This window comes from Abramis brama (assembly GCF_963993115.1).
Source record: "Abramis brama genome assembly, chromosome: 22".
NCBI classification, from domain to species: Eukaryota; Metazoa; Chordata; class Actinopteri; order Cypriniformes; family Leuciscidae; genus Abramis; species Abramis brama.
In genome coordinates, this window is record NC_139984.1 from 20,215,489 (window position 1) to 20,221,074 (window position 5,586).

Consider the following 5,586-nt stretch of genomic DNA (forward strand, 5'->3'; position numbering starts at 1 on the left):
CATGTAACAAGCAAAGTATTTATCATACTGTATACTTTTTTTTAAAATCTGGAGGACATCAATGGGATTTTTCTGTAAGGAATTAAAGATATTATTGAGATTTGGTGTTCTTCACATACTTCTGAAAATAATGAAAAATAAATCTTTAGTGTTGCCTCACTATATATGATATACAGGGATGTATTTAAAAAAAAAACATTCAAAGGCACTTTAATGCAATTTACAAATGTAGGGTAGCCTACTCATAAAACATATTTATTGATCGTACATTATGCAATCTAATTTCAGACTTGTCCACTGGTTTCTCTCACAAGTAACATATTTAGATGCTCTTGAGTTTACTGGTTTATGCCCAATTTCACACTCATATGTTACAGTGAATCCATCTGGGAAACTTTGAGCCGAGAGATTAGATTCTGACACGATGATATTCCTCGATGCAATAAAGGCAGTGTTCACTGTGCTGTGGAGATAAACACAAAACATGCTTATCATCTGAATCAGTATTCCTGTAACACAGTAACTAGTTAATTGTGCAATAAAGGTAATTAATTGAGCAACTCTGTCATTCAGGTCAATGACAAAAAGTACACTATTTGTTATGTAGGGTACAGGCCTATACATGCTACAGTTTTTCTTAGTCTTTGTCGGTGTTAAATGTGTACCTGACATTTTGTGGAAGCTTTTGCTGTGTGGCAAGTTATGTTGTCATTATAAAGTGTGTTTGGGATCCTTGTTTACAGGAATACCAGGTTAAATAGACAGAAAAGAATGCTATTTGGGCCATCCAAAATCTTTTATTTATTTTTATTTTTGTTTTATTTACCCTTTTCTGTTCCATCAAATTACAAAAAGATTATTTCGGACAATTTCAGATCTATGCATTTCCAATGTCTCTTACTACTGCGTATCTATACCACGAGTTTTCATTTTCATTTGGCGTAGTATTTACACGCCAAAGTCACATTTTGCGTTCATATGGTACGCAAAACCCTCCCGTTAAACTTCTATTGATGGAAAATGCGTATGCATTGCACGCAGAAATGTATTATAGTTAACGTCATCGTCCCGCCCCTTAATCGTACGAAGATTCACGATTCCATCTCGTGCAGATGCCGAAGGTGCATGCAGAAATACGCGTTATTAATTTTTTTTTTTTTTTTTTTGTACAGAAACAACTCATAATCTCTAATGGGGGCGAATGTTGTTATTACATGTAATATTGTCTCACGGCAGTTCGTGAAATGGTCACGTAATTTAATCTATTGATTCGTGACACGGGCACGTTTATTTCGTTATTTTCGTAATACCAGCACGTTTTTTAAACTAATGTTTTTCAATGGGAAGCGTCTTTCGTGATCACAGCACGATTCTTTCTGCCTATCGGGCTGCAGCAGAGAACCTGTTTTAATCAACATTAATTCACGAGATTTTATCTTATCATGGTTTATGTATTTTTTTTAATGTTATTATTTCGATCTTATTGCCAGGGAAGCTGGATTGCTTTGCTGTTTATTGATATTTTTAAAATTATATTTTATCAGTAGGAAATCGCGCTGAAGAAGTCTCGTTCCGAACGTTAAATACGCTGTCCTAATAATGTGTGATATAATGTCTTTTCTGTTTGTCGATATTAATAAGATTAGCTCACATTCAGTCACTGCATTATATCTGTCACCGCCACGGAGGCTTTGCGTTTCATTATGTCACGTGACGTGCTATAGGCCTATAGACCTTCAATCAGTTCCAAAGTTGTATTTGTAGTAGAAGCACAGTAAAAACAACACTTACCATGCTTTTACCACATTAACATTAGTTTTACTGTGATAAGTGTAGTAAAAAGACAGTAATCACAAAACTGACCATGCGTTTACCACACTATTGGTAGTTTTAATGTGATACGTATTGTAAATGCACAGTAACCACAACACTTACCATGGTTTTACCACAGTAACCCTAATTTTACTGTGATAGGTGTGGTAAAAGGACAGTAACCACAAAACTTACCATGCTTTAAACCTCAGTAACCTTAGTTTTACTGTGATTGGTGTATACAGGGCAGTAATCACAAAACTGACCATGCTATTCCCCAGAATTGGTAGTTTTAAAGTGATATTTGTTGTAAATGCATATTAAACACAACACTTGCCATGCTTTTAATGCTTTATAATGTAACATCCAATATTTGTAAGGCAGTACTTTGTCCTTTAAATAATCCTATATATTAATTATACATAATGATATTTTCTTTTCTTTTTTTTCAGCTGAAAAGACCAAAAGGGCCTTTCGGACTCAGTCAGCCCATTATTGTTTGAGGACAAGTAACCGGAGGAGACGGACAGCTGCAAAGGTAAATATTCGCAATCGTATGTATGTGTTGGTTTTAACCCTAAATCAAATAATTTATCAAGCATTTGTTGTTTCTTAAAACTTTTCTCACAAAACCCATAGCCCAATCAGTACGAACATAGTCTGAAAGTCTTAATAATTCACAAGATTTAACAAGTTGTCAAATTTGTACGATACTCGTACATATTTGTATACTCGTACACAATCCTGCAGCTTTTACTCCTAGTGCTGTCATTGGCTACTGCCTCAATTCCTGTACATATTTATCGCGATATTTGTAAATCAGTTGCGCCCCTTCTTGGAAAGTAGTCGGATGTCCCACACAATGTCAGAAAGTTGTGTTAAATATTAATTGCATTGTATTTATTACAATTATTACAAATTGGTCCCCGTCTGTTTATGTTCCAGTGATACATGATGTCTCTCCACACCTCATAACCTACCTCTGTTTGCAAGAGTGGAAAAGCTTATCTGACATTATCATGTCACATGACATCAGATACTCAATTATTTTGTCGTAATCAGATCAGTTACACTGCCCTACCCGTTTGCATGTAAATCATTTTCATACAATTATTGCTTGCTATTAAAGACATACTTTTAGTCATAGAAATGCCCACATATCAGTGAACTTATAACATAAAAATGCTTTTAACATTTAATTATGCAACACTCTTTACAGAAAAATATCCCACAGTTATGGATAAACTCACAACATCATCATCAAGTGCTGTGCTGGGCACATTGGGCAACAAGTGTCCTCCAACGTATTCGATCCGTGGCCAAGTTCTCCACATCTTCCCCTGGGACACTGACATTCTTCAGGTCTTCGTGAAACATCTGTCTCCGTGTCTTCCTTGGTCTTCCCTGTCTCCTGCATCCTCCTGGTGGTGTCCTCTTCATCACTGTTTTTGGGTGTTGTTGTTTGGGCATGCATAGGATGTGTCCAGCGAGGTGCACCCTTTGCTCTGTCTCAGTTGCTGAAAGTCTTCATGTGAAGTCCCACTCCTCCTCAGGATCTCTATGATATATGCAGAACCAATGTTGAAAATAGTGATTTACCTTTTTCCATATTGTTAAAGGGGTCATGAACTGGATTGTTTTATTATTTTATAATGTTCCCTGGGGTGCCCTTATAATGTTAGTATGATTTTTACATAAAAAATTGTCATAATTTATAAATAAAAGCCATTTTTCCAAGCCTGATTTCTGCCTCAGATTTGAACGCTCCGTTTTAAGGGGCGTGTCTGCTGTGAGACTGCAGTGTAAACGCCCACTGCTGTGATTGGCTGACATGCTTGCAATGAAATAGCTAGTATTACAGGAACTCTCTCGAAAACTTTTACTACGTTTTTACTATTACAGCTATCGAGATTAACAAATCGTGAAAAGTATCGTTTAAAGCATTATATTTAAATCTATTCCATCACATGAAAGGTTGCAGCATGATGAGCACTGAGCAGATGACAGACAGTCGGTTGATCGCGTGAATAAAGATCTTATCATTGCAACGCAATTTTTGCACTCTCACAAATGCTTACACCAAATCACAATGCAAACACGATGTGAATACACAGTAAGAGCTTCGTTGTGTAGTGTAACAGTGTCATTATGTCATCACGAGTTTGGTAAGTGTCCAGATAAGCTCTCGCGGCTCGCGCTGTGCTGTTTGATTGACAGCTTGGGCGAAAGGGATCGTTCTTTGATCGCTTTCTGTAGGCTAGGCTATATAATTTAATAACAGTTTAAAAAAAGATTATTTTCATAATACTACGAGAAATTATGTGAAGTTGATCGTTTAGTCACTGATGCATAAACAGTATTGAACGATTTTAAGAGAAATATCTGAACTTGAATAATTACACCGAAATCACTGATCGCAGATCAGGCATTAGAATACACATGGTTACTTACATGTTGCTGGCAGATCCGTGTCGGGAAATTGTGATTGACTGATTTAATAAAGTTTAACCATGCTGGAATCCGAAGGAAGCTTATGACTGTCTTCTTCCACAAACTGGCGCTGCACAATATTTAGTAAACAGCATGTTTATTGCTTGGAAGTAGCTCGATCCGGTAAGCAATCATCATGTCGTCCTATGTTATTTAGCATGTTTGGGCGAATCGGTGGGCGGGGCTAAACAGGCAGTGTTGAAGTAGGCGTTGATCTTCTTTTGTGGAGGCGGTGTTTTATCCTCTTTGACGTCATAGTTCCCCACTTTGAAAAACGAGTCGTTTGCTGAGCCTGATGTCTATAAAAGCTTTTATTGGACTAACAAGGTAGTTTTCAGTTCTGAAACTTACAGGATATTATTATAGTATGATGATCTCTTATATGTCAAAAGCTCAAGGAAACTTTGATTTCTCAGTTCATCACCCCTTTAAAGCATTTTGTTTTCTCTTTCAGCTTCATAAACTGTACTTGATTTCTGCCTAATGCCTTTATAAAAAAGGGTCAGTGCTCATCAGGTGTTTTGCTAAAGGACATATTCATTGCATAGTTACAATAAAAGTGACCAATAATCACAAGGATATAGAATGAAAGTTGAGAATGTAAAATTTTGTGCTTATATTTTTGCCTATTTGTTCTTTAAAGCAAAGAAACAAATGTATTTTCACATAACAAAGTTGAATCTCATCTCTTGGTTTGTAAATATATAACTTCATCATAGCAATTTTTTAACGTTAATGTATGTGTCACTATAATAGATTGCCCCTGTATCTGGATATTTTTAATTAACTGATTTTTATACTTTTGTGCTGTAGTTTTGGCGCTACATTTGTCTTTAAACAGTTTGACATTAAATATTGGAATATGCTTTCAAAATTGTGTCCATTCATTGTGCTTTTGTTACATTTATTTGAATATAATTGATATACCTTTAATATACTATACATACACTGTAAATGTTAGAAGCACTTTAGTACATGTAATTATCTTTAATTAAAATACTGCAAAACTACCCTGCTGTAGGCCATTACTTAGAAAAAAGTTTCTCTTTCAAATTTATGCATCAGTCTAATCAAATAAGCAAATTTGTATCATTGATCATGTGAACTCGTTTTTGGATGGTAACCACACAACGGAGTCTTTTGTTTTTAAATATGAGTTTCATAATTTAATTAGAAGGAATACATGTTTAACAGCCTAAATATAAAATATTTAAGGTATCTATCCCTGCAGACGGAACCAGAAGAGAGCTGTCATCATTTACCATAAATGGGCATGTAAGTGTG

General features: G+C 35.5%; 1 long non-coding RNA gene across 1 annotated transcript; it reads left to right on the plus strand.

The window, feature by feature from the left end:
• Positions 1-2,247: 2,247 nt before the first annotated feature.
• On the plus strand, positions 2,248-5,172 carry LOC311073114. The gene is made up of 3 exons (XR_014604111.1): positions 2,248-2,366; positions 3,032-3,433; positions 4,737-5,172. It is a non-coding gene; the product is annotated as an uncharacterized lncRNA (long non-coding RNA).
• The last annotated feature ends 414 nt before the right edge of the window (positions 5,173-5,586 follow it).